Source organism: Adiantum capillus-veneris, chromosome 16, assembly GCF_014529385.1.
Source record: "Adiantum capillus-veneris isolate H3 chromosome 16, ASM1452938v2, whole genome shotgun sequence".
Classification (NCBI taxonomy): domain Eukaryota; kingdom Viridiplantae; phylum Streptophyta; class Polypodiopsida; order Polypodiales; family Pteridaceae; genus Adiantum; species Adiantum capillus-veneris.
The window spans coordinates 1,303,326-1,321,590 of NC_140946.1; positions in this window are offsets into that span (position 1 = coordinate 1,303,326).

Sequence of the window (18,265 nt, forward strand, 5' to 3'; positions counted from 1 at the left end):
TGCTGGCATCCCAACATTTAACCTCTCATGAGTTTTTTTCTGGGATCCCACCTTATTTCCTTTTGAAAATGACCAAAGGACCATTTGCAGACTGAAAGTAGCAATCCAGGAGGATTTGATGATCTTAAGAGAACTTTTTGTGATCATTTTTGTAACCCCAGTACTATTTTTTCATTGCCCAGCTAGTGAGCCACTTCTGCCCTGATTTTGGCAAAAAAGAACATGGATCGCGATCCATGTTGGGATGCATTTTGAAAAACCAATTGTAGCAGTTTTTTCGTGGTCATCTATGGGTGCTCCTGCACAATTTTCTCTATTTTTAGGTTTGAGGAACATGGATCTCGGTCCATGTTCCACCACCTTTTGTTGTTGTTTTTGTCCTACCTGATTCTGTCAGCTATTTGAGGTCTTCTGGTGAAATATTTTTGGTTTTTGATGGGTTTTGGACTTCCCCATTGTCCCTATTAGTTTGCCAATATTGTGACTTTGTACTGCTCTGATCTGTTGTTTTGGCATTGTTGATGCAGTTTGGGACATACACACATGCTCCTTGCAAGGTTAATGATCATATACCTGTCAAATTTGGAGTGGAAAGATCCACCGAGGTGGTCGCAGCGAGCAAAAACAACTCCAGAAACTCTATTCTCCTGTGGCTCTCTCTCTCTCTCTCTCTCTCTCCTTTCTCTAAATGCAAATGAGCTTATGTTGCCCCATTTGACTATATGCTCCTAGTCTACCCGGAATGCCCCATTTTTACTTACCTCCATTGATTATATTTTGTTGTTCATATCACCTGCGGTTCGCACCGTTCATCATTCTGACACTCAGTTGACAAATGGCGTTTGATCTGCAGTTTTGATCCTTTAATAGTTGGCTCAAAATTCATCTTGTGTCGAATCTTTCCATATTCGCCATCTTCAAAGTCCTTGCTTTGAGATTTCAGTGTGTGCTTTCAAAAGTCAATTCCGAATTTCTTGGCTCGACTTATCAATTTTTGTTGATTATCTGTCGTTTTTTGCTTTTTTGTAAAAGAAAATTGTTAGATATCACTATTAGTCGGCCAAAAATTAGCCAAAATTAGTGTAGCCTCCCTTATATACATACTCTTATTCTGATATTGGATGGTGATGGTATGGCTCATGATTATGCCAACTAAGAGTTTGTAAGGCTCTGAAAAACTTGTTTTAAAGAAGAAGAAATGAAAGAAAAAAGAAAAAAGAAAAAAGTTGATAATAATAATATACAAATGATAATCATGCCGCATTTTCCCGCCTTCTTAGAGTGAGTCGTCCTCGACGAACATGTGTTAGAGTGCAAGGGAACAAAGCATGTGTCTTTGCATAGCCGTATAATGTGGCTCTACGATGCTGATTGAGGATATGCATGGGGAAACAAAATGCTGTGTGAGAGAGAGGTGCTGAACAATATGTTACAGTGGTTGCTTGTGGGCGAGGCCGCATTGAATCTGCATGGTCCGAACAATAGTAATTGGAGAAGACGCTGTCGTGCTGTGACACGTACATAGTGCGAACGAATGCTACAAGATCTATCTCGCCACTTTTTAGATACATTATTATATTTCCTATAATGTACATATGTATATTTAAGTATAATAAATAATATTTCTATCTCATCCTATTATTTATCTCAAGGGCAACATATTCTTACTTTACCGTCAAAAAGTACTATGGAAAAAGCGTCAATAGCTCCGCCTCTTTAACTTGGGGCAAAAGCATTGATTCTTTATTTCTACTATTTCATTATCATCTTACACCCTAGCTAGATCCTATATCTAGGGTAAATTTCAATATATACATATTCTATGTATTTCTCATATTTTTTTTATGTTTCTTTTAAATAGCTACTAGGAAGAAATCAAATGCTAGTGGGACACTAGCTTCCATGATTCTCAAAGATACCCCTATTTTAATGCATTATTACAAGCATGATTACAAAACTTTGTCAATGAGCAATTTCATGCTTTCATATGTCATGATTACAAAACTTTTTCAATGAGCACTGTCATGCTTTCATATGGCATGAGGTGTCCATTGGAATCAAATAAAAGTCTAGGCTCAGGGGACCACAAGAAGACTTTTGCTGCCAAAATTGTACCCTATTTTGATGAATTTTTTACACAAGGTTCCAATCAGAATTGGAAAAAGTATATAAAATGGGAGTCGTAGCTAATGAGATGAATTTTCTGCTCATATTTTTACGTTTTTATTTGGAGCCACGGTTGAGGAGATATGATCAAAATATTGGACCCTAGTTTGCTCACATCATGCAGAGACAGCTCATTTCCAACTTTTTCAGCTTCTGTTCACATTGGCTCTTCTCTTCTTGTGTAAACCCTTGGGGGTTCCTCTCACCTATAAAAGGAGACCTCTTCTTCCTTGGAAACCATTCAAGAAATTCATGAGATGATCCATGAGTGAGTGAAAGGATTGTTGTCTAATTGTACTTAGCCATTAACATAGGCCTAATCCTACACTTTCTCCTAGAGGAAGACTAGCCATCCTTGTAAGCTATCCTTTGAAGATCAACTCTAATAAAATAAGGTCTTGGACTTGGTGTATCAATCAAAGTTGAATTCTTCCTTCTTCTTCTCTCTCCATCAAAAATGGTGCCGAAGGGTTTGTCAAGTAAGATGTGTTCTACATTGATATTTTGTTGATTTCTTGTTGTTTTCTTTTCATCTCTAATCAAACATATACATATCTAATCTCATCTCCTTAACCAACCCTATCTCTCTCACTCTTAGAAAGTCATTCTCTCTACAAATTATAGGTTCTCCTTGCTATAGGTACATCTCTCCCCGCAATATCCTTATTGCCTATGGTCAAGAATAGGGCTTGGGAGGGAAACTTCTCATCTCTTCACTTCTCTCATATCTACATTTCTCACATGCTATCCTAGATGAATAATCCACATGATGAGAATTTCTATCGCTTCCACTCTGTGCGATCTATTAGAATTAACATATGGATTAGCCGTAAAATACACTTCCAACAACGTATAGTGTTTCTCTTTGGCCTAGAAAGGATCAATGAAATACTTCTTTCACCGGATCCCATCATACTACCTCTTATAGACTATAACTTTTCTTTTGACGTAAGTGTAGTTATCTTTCTATGAACCAAGAGGATTTGTACACACAATTAATCCCAATCACTAGACAAAATATATATATTATGGTAAGCACAAAACTACAATTCCAAAGAACAATTCGTAGTCTGTTTGATTGGCAAAGATTGAACGCCATTAACTCATCTATTAACCCTTTCATATTACCCATGATATGATATGACCATAGTCTTGATGTTTTCATCTTTGTGTTGTTTTGATATTTTCTTCTGTGTTCTTTCTTTGAGCGTGTGAGTGCAAGGGAGAAAGAGTGGATTCTTTCATTGCACTTCCTTCCAAACCCTAAACTTCATGGCATCTATGGTTTAACTCCTTCATATAGTTTTAAGAGTTCTCTCACAAACTCTCACAGCCAAAAGCCCGGTGCTTTCCTGGCAAGACCGCAAATTTTTTGACAACGCGTCTTGTGTTTGACGATGACCTGCGGAAGTTTTGATGCTGCTGGTTGTTTTGCTGGTTGGCTTTGCTTTGGTTGCCATTGAAATTGCTTGCTTCTGGATTCACTAGAAGAGGCATCGTGTGAGCGAGTTTGTTTTGGTTTCCATACCCACTTGACATTGTTGGGTGGCCGAGGGTGTTTCTGTATTGGCCTAATTTGTCTGACAAAATCCGTAGGTAATTTGTTGAGGTCTGATTTCTGTGTAGGCAATGTAGGCGGACTTGTATTGTTTTGTCGTTTTGGTATCCACAATTGCTTAGGATTGGGTTGCATGATGGATTTTTTAAACCCATATTTTCTTGACCACTGTTGTGGAATATCGCTGAGGTGGTGCATGTGGTGATGGTAGAGGTTCCCATACATAGTCTATTTGTACAAATGGCGTGGCAAAATATTGGCCCTCTTGTTTTGATAGGTGCACATCCACATCACGCCCAGAATAACTGCTTCGTTAAGATGCTGATCGTCGACCACATGAAACTGATGCAGATAAATTGTACCATCAATGGTGATTGGTAAATTTATGTGGCCCAAACTGTCCATAGTGCCTTTGTTTCCTACTTTGAACCCCATAGTGTTTGGCATTAGACGCTCCAGCGTGATTTTTCTGAAATGGAGTAGTTACCTACATTAGCTTTGGCCCTAGTGTCCACTAATGCTCGCTCGGTGGTGCCATTGGCAAGTTGTAAATTAATGCGTAAATCCATTCCTCCTAACCATTTAGTTGTTGTCTGTATGGATGCTATTGGAGCAGTATCAATAGCCTCACTTTGTTGTGCTGTCCTCTGAAAGTTTACATACTCTTTGTGCTTTAATATTTTGATTTTGGCTTCCTGCTCTGCCTGTTCCCGAATATCTTGTGCATGTCTTCTACACTGAGATGCTGCTTGTAGTGTTGCAAGTTTGTCTGGTGTCAGCATAAGAAGATATTTCTTTAATTTGCAGCCACTCGTCCAATTAGGCATCTCCTCTCCTGCTAATGTTGCAAGCTTGATGGTGATTTGTCATGTATTACAAAAGGCCCCATCCCTCGCTTTTTTAATGTTTTGGAGTGTTGTTTGAGGTATACATTAAAACGTAATCCCCTTTTTGGAACTCCTTGCCCATCACGTTGACGGGAGCAAAGCGAACCCTGAACCCCCGATGGCCTCTAAAACACCGGGGAACGAATGGCGCGCCTCGAGCCTGTCACGGTAAAGCGAACAGGGGCACCACCTAGCTTGAGCGGCTAGGATGCAAACAACACACCACCATAACAAAGTTTTCATCCAAGAGAGATGGATGCGTGGAAGTAATCATGAAGAGGAAGGGGACTAAGATCAAGTGAGAGAGAGAGAGAGAGAGAGAGAGAGAGCGTGTGTATAGCGGCTTAGTACTTAGGGACCACAAAAGGATGGCGAATCCGCACACCCTTCACACATACACAAGCTCACTCCAAACACAAGACTAGGTGGTGATTCCGCACACCTCACATGGGCAAAACATTGCAAGAAACATACTCACAAAACCTCAAGCTTTATTTAGAGAATAAGGCGATGAAATGGGGAGCATAGGGTAGGGGAAAGAGAAGGGAGAGAGTGGTAGAGCACATGGCGGATAGGTGGGAGCTGATTGCGGTGATGACGAGCATGGTGATTGCGGTGATGGTGATGGTGTGGGTGTGTGTGTGTGCACTAGGCACACACAGTGCATAGTGTATTCTTTGGTGATGTTGTGTGTGTGTGTTTAGTGTGATGGTGACCCCTGTTTATATAGGGGAGGAGGGGGGAGAAATTCTAGAATTTAGAAATGAAGAAATCATTATCTACATAGGCCATGTGACTGTGGGCCCCACTTGTCTGGTTGTGTGTATATGTGCTAGACCAGCAGTCTCATGAGAGAGAGACTAAGAGAGAGAGATGGGTTGATGAAAAAAAGTGAGAGGTGAAATGGAGAATAAATTTATTACAAGAGGGGAGAGAGGGGAGTGTGTTCAGAGGTGAATCTGTGTGCAGATGTGTGTGAACACAAGAAAAATCAGGTAACCACCGGGTGGGGATGGGTCTGTGTGCACCTTTTTCGGTGAAACTAAGTGTGTGTGAGGGTGGGGGAGGTTATTTAGCTACAAGACAAGAGACATGGCGCCCTTTAGAGAGAGAGGGGGGTATTTGGGTCATGGGATATGATAGGAGAGAGAAAAGGGGGGTGGGGTATACTATTTTTGAAGATAGGATAAGTTGCATGTGAGTTAGGGTGCATTATTGGTGAGTTAGAATGTATTATTGGTGAGGGGTGGGGTAGATTGAGGGGAGAGAGAAAGGAGAAAGGACAAGGGGAAGAGAGAGGGGGTTGACCTTTTGAGTGGAGGAGAGGAAAAGGGACGCATGGCGGGACAACAGTGAAGAAAAAGGAGGCAAGGTGGGGATGGGCTGCCCCGCAGGCATGAGGTGGCCTATTTTACCTTTCTTATATATTTACATAATCATACTTTATTTTTTTCTTAATTTTTCCAATGCCTTTTATCACTCCCTCCCTAAGAGGAGGTTTTCATGGGGTGGGGACGAGATAAGAGGGGTATGGGAGCTTGGCTTGTGAAAAGCCCCCATCATTAGCCCCCCCCTTTTGGCTAGAGGCATTCATGCTTCTAGCCCTTTTGTCCTATGGATAAAAGCCTCAAAGTTAGGAGAATCTTTGACCTAACCTTCCACTCACCCAAGGGACACCCCTTTTCAAAAAGGGCACACGGGACACATGTCAGACTCTCACTAAGCTTAACCACATGGTGTGCTTGAAAGCTATTGGTTGAGCTAAAGAGGGGTCCAATGAGATTCTAGTTCCATCCAACAAATATCTAGATATTTTCAAGCTCTCTCTCTTTGTCTCTCTCTCTAAGGGGTAAGGAGGACACTTGTCAAAAGACTACCCATGTACTTGACTGCATGCTGCATGTGATTGGCTACGGGGAGAGGGGTCCAATAATCTTACAGCATGTGGAAAAGTTGCAACTCACCCCAAGCAAGCAAGGGGGGTGCTAGGGGGATATACACCACACACGCACTCATTTTGTGGATCCATTCTCACTTGGTGAAAGTTGAGGAACTCCACCTCCTTCTCCAAGCTTGTGAGAAGTAAGATCCTACACCAACACTCTTGGCTATGGAATGCAAATCCAAGCAAGAGCCATGCTTCAATGCTTAATCTTGCCATCTTCTCCATCTTCATTACTATGCTATTATGTATGCTAGCAAGAAGAGTGATGATAAGTGAGGGACTATTTCTTTCTCCTATGGAATGTTTCTTCTTCCTCTTCCCTACCCTCATTCCCTGCTAGCTCTCTCCACCTTCGAAGGTGTTTGAGGCCTTGGGACTGAGGCTTGGGATAGTTAATGTTTTCTACAAAGTTTATGTTATTCTTGTGATGCATGAAGCTTTCTATCTTCATTGCATCACCTAGATCACAAGGAACACAAAGATTGTATTGTACCAAGTCTCTCTTGATGGGAGAAACTATAATACAAATGCCTATTGGAGGGGGGACCGCCGGCTCCATATGAATCCGGTCCTCAACTATTGTTATGTTCTTTAAACTCTCTCTCTTGCAAAAGTATTGTTCATGCCAAGTTAACTAAGTACCATGTTTATGTTGCTACCATCAATTCAGTTCACCCGATATACTCACAACGTAATCTCACAAAAGTACTTCATCTAATTTCCTAATTCCGCTACTCTCAAAGTTCATAGGCCATTTACATTACATTGATATCAGAGATTTTGGTTTCTCTTTTCTTGCTTAAGAAGAGAGGTCCTTAAGTAGCCTATTAATGATTTTGTTAATTATATTAGGGTAAGTGGGAGTGGGATCTATTATCAATTTTGTTCAGCCCACTATGTGTGATATGGTGCACACCTCGGGAGCTTTGATCTTAATAATGGATTCTTTTTAGACTTGCCTACGGCTTTACCATTATTGAGCCATAAGAAGTCCGAAAGGAGCTATCCCTCGGCAACTTTGCTAAGTTAGACTCACTCCACTACTCTCTATAATTAACCAATTGGAGCCGTGGGTGTAGATACTTAAGTGCCTATTTTCAAAGGCTAAGAGGAGTAGTAACTAAGGTTTTGAATTGCGAAAGCATACACTAAGTAAACACATAATTTTAATTAACCTGGCTGACAATAACCAAGAGATTAGAATGAACATTGATAAATTTGATTTTGCACATGAGGGTGCTAATGACGATGCCCCCATGTTTGTTAATTATCCTGTCACTAGGTTGTAACAAGCTATGGGCAACCCCGCTTTGCAAGCCAAAGTTACTCAACAAATTCGTGCTTATGGGATCTCCTTGCCTCTCTTAGAGGAGAGAGAGCTTAGGAGGCCTCTTGGTGAGACCCCCAAAAGAAGACTCTCACCCATACGAGAGGAGGAATCCAAAGATCAAGAAAGTACTGAATCCCTAAACTCCTCCAAAGATGTGGCTCCACGAAGAAGGCGGACTAAACAATTGCCAACTCCTCCCAAGAGGAAATGGTTAACCTATATTCCTTCTCCTCGTCACTCCAAAAGGGAAGAGAGGAAACCAAGGAAGAAAAAGGCAAGAAAGAGGTTGCCCTCTTCTCCTTCTTCTTCACCTTCCTCCTCTGATGATGAAATCTATGGCTATTCTCCTAGAGAATACAAGAGGGGGGGACATTGCAAATCTTACCCTGCATGGCAAAGGTCACAAAAGCTAAAGAAGTTCAAAGAGGGAGGAAAGAGTATCTCTTTTCTCACCTAATGATGACACCTTGATACCCTTTCCTCACCTAATGATGGCACCTTTGGTGCTACCGACAAAGTATTGGATTTCATCCAACAATTTGATGCATCCTTTGGAGACAAGGGCTTGACGGAGTCCTCCAAGCTACACCATGTAGCTATGCACTTCCAAAATTCAGCTCATCAATGGTGGCCTAGCCTTCGTGGTAATGATGAAGCCACAAAGACATGGAAAACTCTATGAGTTTCCATCATGAAGCAATTCCTTGCAAGTGATGCAAAGGACAAAGTGCTTACCAAATGGTGAAGTTTAAAGCTTCTCTCTCATGAGTCTATCCACAAATATGTGGACAAGTTTTGGGATTTACATCTCAAGACTACTATCTTTCAAAAGATAGACTTTGCCTTGCAAAAGAAACAATTCTGTTTCGGATTACCCAAAGACATGGCCGAGTATGTCAACTCTCAATGGCCTGGTTCTATCACCAAGGTAATCCACCATACCATGTTTTCTTCGTGCATCAATTTCCAACAAGGGGCTAGATGGAATGTCAAGCCCATGGAAAATAAAGACAAAAGTGATGCCAAGGGGAAATCCAATGCCCAAAATTCTTCCCAAGGCCTTTCCAACAACAACAAAAACAATTGGTCCAAGGAGAAGGGAGTTTACAAAGGTAAATATAAACTCTCTCCTAAAGAGCTAGAAGCTTTTTGTAAGGACCACAAATTTTTTAAGTGTGGGGAGCAAGGCCATGGTTATCTTCCTTGCCCCAAGAGAATTGCCCGCAATGAGACTCCTAGAGCCTCTATGTTTGAAGCTCCAAAAGAGGATACTCATTGCCAAGGATTTCTCCTTCCCTATGCTTGAGGAAAGATGCAAGATTATGATTGCTTTATTTTTTTTGACATTGGTTCAACTCACAACTTCATATCCACGGAGTTGACCACTAAGCTAGGCATACAAGCCCACCAGATGGGAGATACATTGAAAGCCAATGGAGCTAGATCAAGGGACAAGACGTCTCAGTTACTTCCTTAATTAAGGCTTCATGTCCAAAGCTATGTGGACAAAAAGGATTTCTTCATCTTACCTCTCAAACATGAGAATGTTATCGTTGGGGCACCATGGTTTAACCGTATGTCTTCCAACATGAATTTCTTTGAAAGGAGAATCTACTTCATCTATAGGGAAAAGAGTATGTACATAGATGCTAATGAGTCGGGGAACACTATATCCTTGCAATAAAGGGAATCAAGAGGAATTAGAGTTGTCTAATTTCCTAAATGGATTCCAAGATGTTTTCATTGATGACATCCCTAGTGAGATACCTCTAAAATGAGGGATGATGACCATGCAATTGAGCTCCTACCAAGAAGCTCACCGCCTAACAAGCCTCCTTATCGGCTTTCACAAGATCAACAAGAGGAGATCATGAGGCAAGTGCATGAATTGGTGAAAGAGGGAATGGTGAGGTCTAGCTCCTCTCCATTTTGTTCACCATTGCTTTTAGTGCAAAAGAAAGACGACACATATCACATGTGTGTCGACTATAGATCACTATCAAAATAAGATTTCCCGTGCCGCGCGTAGAAGATCTAGTTGATAATTTACAAGTTTTGGCCTGCCAAATGCTCCAAAAATATAATACTAGCTTTACCAAATAATTTTCTCATATTAAACTGATCATTTAATGTGGGAGAATAAACGGGAACAAGAGTTAGAATAGAGACATGTGCTTCAAGACCTATCTCAACACGGGACAAAAAGGAGAGATGGTTGCATCTCAAAAAGGAGATAGTCTATCAAAGAGCAATGTGCAATAAGTGCTTCTAGACTTACCTCAGCAGGGGACCAAGAGGAGAGATGGTTACATCTCAATAGGGGTCCAAAAGGAGGTAGTCTATCAAAGAGCAATGTGCATCTAATGGAGATTAAAAGACCTTAGGGTTAGCTTCATTAAAGACCTCCAATGGTTAAGTCCTTCGATCTTAAGCAACCTTGAGGTGGGAACCCGACCTAAACTTGCCTTTGACCTTGAGCAAGCTAGGGTTGTGCTTGAGGTGGGAATCCGACCTAAAATTTCCTTTGACCTTAGGATTGAGCTAGGGCTGAGCTTGAGGTGGGAACTCGACCTAAGGTGCTTGTCATGCTTGATGACTAAGGTACTTGTCATACTTAATGAGGAAGTTTCTTGAGAATCTTCCTATGCATGGGGGGTAATATGCTTGAGTCAAAAAGAGACCCTACACCCTTAATGAGGAAGTTGCTTGAGAAGCTTTCTATGTAGGGGGGTAAAGATGCTTGAGTCAAAAAGAGCCTCTACACACTTAATGATGAAGTTTCTAGCTTCTTATGCATAAAGTCTCAAAGTTAGGGGAATCTTTGACCTAACCTTCCATTCACCCAAGGGGCACCTCTTTTCAAAAAGGGCACACGGGACACTTGTCAGACTCTCACTAAGCTTAACCACATGGTGTGCTTGAATGCTATTGGTTGGGCTAAAGAGGGGTCCAATGAGCTTCTAGTTCCATCCAACAAATATCTAGATATTTTCAAGCTCTCTCTCTCTCTCTCTCTCTCTCTCTCTCTCTAAGGGGTAAGGAGGACACTTGTCACGGCTAGGATAGAAAAACGATTGGGGGGTTTGCCTTTGAGATCTTTTCTCTTGGCTGGATTAGGTTTATTAGTAGACTGGTTCATATGAGGCCTCCCCTTGTTAGGGGGACTGGCCGAGTGAGCAGATTCAGAGCTTCTAGCTGGAGGGTCAGACTGTGCTTGAGGGCTAGGTGCAAGGGCGGCTGGGGGAGCTTTGAGAGGGCAGGCTCTCAAAAGGTGGCCTCGTTTGCCACATAAGAAATAAGTGATTGGCAGATACTTGTTGACGGGAGCAAAGCGAACCCCGAACCTCGACGGCCTCTAAAACATCGGGGACCGAATGGCGAGCCTTGAGCCTGTCATGGTAAAGCAAACAGGGGGCACCACCTAGCTTCAGCGGCTAGGACGCAAAAAACACACCACCATAACAAAGTTTTCATCCAAGAGAGATGGATGCTTGGGAGCAATGATGAAGAGGAAAGGGAATGAGATCAAGTGAGAGAGAGAGAGAGAGAGAGAGAGAGAGTGAGGGAGGGGGTATAGTGGCTTAGTACTTAGGCACCACAAAAGGATGGCGAATCCGCACACCTTTCAAACATACACAAGCTCACTCCAAACACAAGACTAGGTGGCGATTCCGCACACCTCACATGGGCAAAACATTGCAAGAAAACATACTCACAAAACCTCAAGCTTTATTTAGAGAATAAGGCGATGAAATGGGGAGCATAGGGTAGGGGAATGAGAAGGGAGAGCGTGGTAGAGAACATGGCGGATAGGTGGGAGTTGATGGCGAAGACTCGCACGAGGGTTACGGCCATCATTCTTCATTTAGTTTCCCTTCATCTTCCATAGCCCAAGGGTATAGAGGTCATGCTTAAGATGAGCATGGTGATTGCGGTGATGGTGATGGTGTGGGTGTGGGTGTGTGCGTGTGCACTAGGCACACACAGTGCATAGTGTACTCTTTGGTGATGGTGTGTGTCCTTAGTGTGATGGTGACCCCTCTTTATATAGGGGAGGAGGGGGGAGAAATTCTAGAATTTAGAAATGAAGAAATCATTATCTACATAGGCCATGTGACTGTGGGCCCCACTTGTCTGGCTGTGTGTATATGTGCCAGAACAACAGTCTCATGAGAGAGAGACTAAGAGAGAGAGAAGGGTTGATGAAAAAAGTGAGAGGTGACATGGAGAATAAAGTAATTACAAGAGGGGAGAGAGGGGAGTGTGTTTAGAGGTGAATCTGTGTGCAGATGTGTGTGAACACAAGAAAAATCAGGTAACCACCGTGTGGGGATGGGTCTGTGGGCACCTTTTTCAGTGAAACTGAGTGTGTGTGAGTGTGGGGGAGGTTATTTAGCTACAAGACAAGAGACATGGCGCCCTTTAGAGAGATGGGGGGGTATTTGGGTCATGGGATATGATAGGAGAGAGAAAGAGGGGGTGGGGTATACTATTTTGGAAGATAGGGTAAGTTGCATGTGAGTTAGGGTGCATTATTGGTGAGTTATAATGCATTATTGGTGAGAGGTGGGGTATCTTGAGGGGAGAGAGAAAGGAGAAAGAACAAGGGGAAGAGAGAGGGGGTTGACCTTTTGAGTGGAAGAGAGGAAAAGGGACACCCGGCGGGGCAACAGTGCAGAAAAAGGAGGCAAGGTGGGGATGGGCTACCCCGCAGGCATGAGGTGGCCTTTTTTACCTTTTTTATATATTTACATAATCATACTTTATTTTTTTTGTTACTTTTTCCAATGCCTTTTATCACTCTCTCCCTAAGAGGGGGTTTTCATGGGGTGGGGACGAGAGAAGAGGGGTATGGGAGCTTGTCTTGTGAAAAGCCCCCATCATTAGCCCTCCCCTTTTGGCTAGAGGCATTCATGTCTCTAGCTCATCTGTTTGATCATTATCGTCGGAGGTGGAGACTGATGGTGTGTCCTCATCTGGAATGTCAATTGGTGGAGCCTGGTCAAATCGAAGAAAATAAGGTTTAAGTCGCCAACCATTTACCCTGGTTTTATGAAGTTTTCCATCAGCCTTCATAAGCTGGTAGCTTTCATTTGCATACTTTTTCCTGGTGATGAAAGGGCCTTCCCATCGGAGCAGGAGTTTCTTATCCTTGCGCGTGTCGAAGCGATTGTCGTAGCAGAGCACCAACATTCCTTTCTTCAATTCTTTTTTCCGGAGATGCTCATTAAAGCTAAGCCGTCTATGCTCTGCTTGTGCTGCATAATAATTTATTGCTTCTTCTCTATCCAGCTGCAGTCTTTCCAAGTTGATGATGTGATCTCTCAAATGCATGTTGGGTTGTTGAAGTTGGCTTGCCATTACTCTGAGACTTTGTAGTTGCACTTCAATGGGCAAGATTGCTTCCTTACTAAATACTAGATGATATGGTGTGAATCCCAAGGATGTACGAAATGAAGTTTTGTAGGCCCATAAAGCTGGTAGTAGATACTTATCCCAGTCTCTGGGATGATTCTTTACCTGCTTGGTAATAATTTTAGAAACCATTCCATTTACCTTTTCAACTAGGCCATTACATTGAGGGTAATATGGTGAAGAGTGCCTCCTTGTAATGCCCAGTTTTTGCATTAATTCTCCTACCAAGTCTGCTCTAAAACCTGGCCCTCTATCAAAGATGATCTCTAAAGGTGTGCCAAACCTACAGCATATGTGCTCGTAGATAAATTTAGCTACCTCTACCGCTGTGATTCTAGTGGTGGCTGTAGCCTCTGCCCATCTAGTCACGTAGTCGACCCCCATGATAATGTAGAATTTTCCTGAGTTGGCCCTAGGTAATGGCCCAATGGCATCGATACCCCATTTTTCAAATGGGCCATATGAGAGAATAGGTGTCTGTGGTTCAGGCATAAGTGACCTAGTGCCGGCCTTTTGACACAACTTACACGTTTTGCACCAATGGTGTACATCACAGTTGAAGCTAGGCCATATGAAGCCTACCTGCAAGATTTTCCTACTTGTTATGTCTAGGGCAAAGTGACCACCACAAACCCCGTCGTGACAGCTAGCAATTACTCCCGTGATTTCGTGAGAGAGAGGGACCTTCCTGAGTATTTGGTCCTTACCCTTACAGTACAAACCATCATTGATGAGTCGATACCTTGTGGCCTTCTGCGTCAGCCATTGCTTCTGTCCCTTTGTTAAATATGATGGGCATTCCCCTGTTTCCAAAAAATGCATGATGTCAGGCAAGGCATCACTGCCTTGAAATAGAGGGAGCTTTAGTTTTATTGCTCCAACCACCACTTCTTGTAGTCTTTCACTTGCTAGGGCATCTGCTTCTTGGTTTTGAGCCTTTGGGATATGGTGTATTTGATCTTATTCAAACTTACCCAACAAGGTTTTTACACCACTTAAGTGAGTTCTTAAACTAGGATTCTTGCATGTCCATGCTCCATTTACTTGCCTTACCAGAAGTAGAGCATCCCCAAATACATTAAGGCGTTGTACACCTTGCGAGACGCACCATTGTAGACCCTTGGTTAGTGTTGCATACTCAGCTTCATTGTTAGAATGTGAATCTAACAATTGGCCCAACGAAAATACCTTTGTCCCTTTGTCATCAAAGACCACTATGCCTGCAGCTGCTTTGTCGGACGCTCGCTTGTAGGCTCCATCAAAGTAGAGAGAGTATGCTCCTTCTACCATCGGTGGTACTAGAGGTAATCGGACTTCTCCTTCCTTAGATTGCTTCTCCTTCCTTTCAAAGACTTGGTAGGTCATGAATCCCCCCAAACTTGCCCTTGTCGTGCTTTCTACCTGTATCGTGTAGTCAAACTCTTGCAGACAAACTAGCCATTTAGTAATTCTAGCAGACACATCCATGTGTTGTACAACATAGGGAAATATTTCATCCGTGGTTAGAATCACAAATTGCTTAGGCAACAAATATGACCTAAACTTTGTAGTTGCAAATCTAAGAGCTGTAGTGATGTTCGCTTTCCTCGTCCCAAGTGAAAGTTTATCTTTGAGTGAGTTGTTGCAGTGGTAGAACAAGTTGTGATAGTAGATGTATGAATCTACTTAAGTACCTCACCTTCTGTAGAAAAGAGACTAGTTGACGTGCGGTCGTTGGTGAAGGTAGGGCTATGAGTGCGGACACCTTACTTGGGTCGGCGTTGATACCTTTTGCTGAAATTTCATGGCCTAGTAGAATGACTTTAGTCTCCCCAATGTGGCATTTATCCACATTTAATTGCCCACCTAGGCTCTGCAACCTGGCCAAACCTTCAGTTACCTTTTCTAAATGTGAAATACGGGAGCTATATATACAAAAATCATCAATGAACACTCTTATGGATGTTCCAAAGAACAGTTGAAAAACATATGTGACATATCTTTGGAATGTGGCAGGTGCATCTGTGAGACCAAATGGCATAACCCTGTATGCAAAACAACCCCATGGCGTGATAAAAGTGGTTTTTAGCTGATCTCCCAAGGCTATGCGTATTTGAAAGTATCCAGAATAACCATCACAGACGGTATAGCATTCAAAACGTGCTACTTCATTCAAAATTTCATCCAAGAAAGGGAGACGAAAGTGGTCTCTCTTTGTAGCTGCATTTAGTGGTTCGTAGTCAACACAGACCCTTCACTTACCATTCTTTTTAGGCGTCACCACTACGGGTGACACCCATTCTGAGTTTCTACAAGATAGATGAATCCCGCCTCCAGCAGTTTCCTTACCTCGGCCAAGAGTGCCTTTTCTTGTATGACCCCCAGTCGTCGTAGTTTTTGCATAACTGGTTTTACCCCTTCCTTCAGCTTAATATGATGTTCCACCACTGTAATGCCTGTGATTCTTTCATAGTTGTCAATGAACAGGTTAGGAAATCCCACCAACATTTGCAAAAAACTATCTTTCTCCTCAAGTGTTAATTCCGTAGACAACATACCCTTCAACCTACTTCCTCCTAGGCAAGGTGATTTGCTCTCCTCTTCATTGGGTTGCCCTTTTGGTGATGGATCACCAGTTGTGCTTACCCTTTGTGGATCCTTCATAATGATACCCATCACATCAATGGAACTGTCACTTTCGTCGGTGGATGTGGTCTCCTCATCAGAACTGGAAGATTCGCAAGTGGTTTCATCTACCGATGTTTCCAGATTCATTTGCTTCTGCTTGCCAATCCTCATGTCGTAGTAGATTGTCTCCCCTTTCTTACTGGTCATGCGTAGAAGGCCAGTACCCCAGTCCTGTTTTGCCTTCATGGCCATCAACCATGGCCTTCCCAAAATTAGTGGATAGACCTCCCCCTTAGTAGGCATTACAAAAACATCTAGCTCTACCTCAGTGTTGAAAGCTTTGATTTTCACGGCACTTACCACACCCACACACTTTACTTTTGCGTTGTTTGCCATCTTTTCCTTGCATGGAGAAGGCCTGTCAACCTCGAGCCCTAATCGAAGCATCATACCTTCGCTCATTACACAAATTTGTGCACCTCCATCAATGTAGGTGTTTCCAACCCTCTTTCCTTTTATGTTTACGTCGACAATTGGAAGGATGTCATCCATGTTGCATCCCGAAATTGCTCCGGCTACCTTTGTTTTGGAGCGTCTTGTACTTACCATTTTAGACCATTGTTGCCTTACTTTAGGTACAAGATGTAGCAGCTGTGGCCATGTAATCTTCGGTCCTTGCTCTGCCACATCCAATGTTAGACCATAGGGCTTAGAACTTTCCCCTAGCTGGAAGTCGGTGATGCCTAATTTCTATCGTGGCCTGGATGGCCTCTTGCTAGTTTCTCCTCTCATGCTTCTCTCATCATCTCATTGTGTAGCCTTCTCCCTCCTAGCTCTTTTCACAGTCATGGCCTCAAGTGGTTCTAAAAAGGTTACCTTCTCCTTACCCTTGTCCCTCTCCTTTGCTCTGGGTGGATCCACTACTACGGCTTTTCCTTTCTCTTCTAGCCTTATGATGTTTACACGGCGATCATGTGGTGGGGCTGGTGGAAGAGGTGGAATGGATGCTTGTAGTGGTGTCTGGGGTGGACGTAGAATTTGTGTTGGTGGGGTTGGTGCTCGGGTTGGGGGTGTTCTTTCTCTAGGGGGTGACAATTGGTTCCGCCTACCTCCTCTATTATAGTTTTGTCGTGGTTTGGGACAGTAGTACATACCGTGACCGTCTTCTCCGCAGTTGTAGCAATGATACTCCCTGTTTTGTCTTCGTGCTCCTCCAGGGTCTTGATCTCTTTCTTGACTCCTCCCTTGTTGTATTAAGTGGACAGACAAATTATGCAGTTGGTCAGTAATATGGGCCAACATATCTTGTTGGTCATCTCTTACCCCAAGAGCCGGTGGTGGTGGTGGAATGGTGGTTGTCGTAGTTGCTGGTCGACGTGATGTTGTTGTTTCTGTGACTCGGTTTCTTTGGCTTTCATTCACAACTTCTTGTCCTTAAGGCGAGCAATCTCAACGGCTAACTCCTTTCACCTTCTCCTTGAGAAGCGGCCATAAGCCATGCGTGAACCGATCTTTTTTTAGGAAATCGGGTGCAACTTCCCCCCTTGCCAGTGACTCAACCCACCGTTCCCACAAATCCACAAATTTGGACTCATAGGTGGCATATTCTAAAAGACACTCCTGCTTCAAGTCTCTCAACTTGTCCCACAACTTTTCTGAAGGGGTACCTCCCCCAAAGCGCCTCTTAAAAGCGGTTTTTAAGGGTTCCTAGTCATCCTTGGTTGCTTGTGGAAGTGCATTGTACCATGATCTAGCTTCTAGCTTCATGAGATGCTTAAAGATTCTAACCCGGGATTCATCCGTATCTTTGTTGCTCACTACACATGCTACTTCAAAGTCATCTAGGAAGTCTGTTACCAAATCCTCCCCCTTCTTTCCTTTAAATGTTGGAAATGCTACACTTGCCATGATTACTGAGAGAGAGCTAGAAAGACACACTGCTTAACTTGCAAAAGTTTTTTTCTTCTTTACAAAGAGGCATGTATACCCTCTTATACTAGGACATAGATTAAAACTTCAAACGGTACATTGCCTTGTACCAAAGGTAGAACAAATGGTTGATCTGATGCCAGAACCTCAAAAAATCGCTCCCCACCCACCATGGTGTCAATGACGTGCTGGTAATGAGCCTTCAAATCCAGTATTACCTTGATTGAGCGTACACGTGTTGGTATGTGTGATCTGTCTTGAGGTAGGTTGTACTGATTCATGTGAAGCTTAGAGGTGCTTAGTCACTGTCCAAGCTTGTGGGAGAGGGTGGTGTTCTTTCCTGAAACAAACTCAGTAGATCCCTAGTTTCTCTAGTGAGAGTGTGGGCCAATGATTCCGTTATCTGTGCTGCAGCATCAGGTGCGACT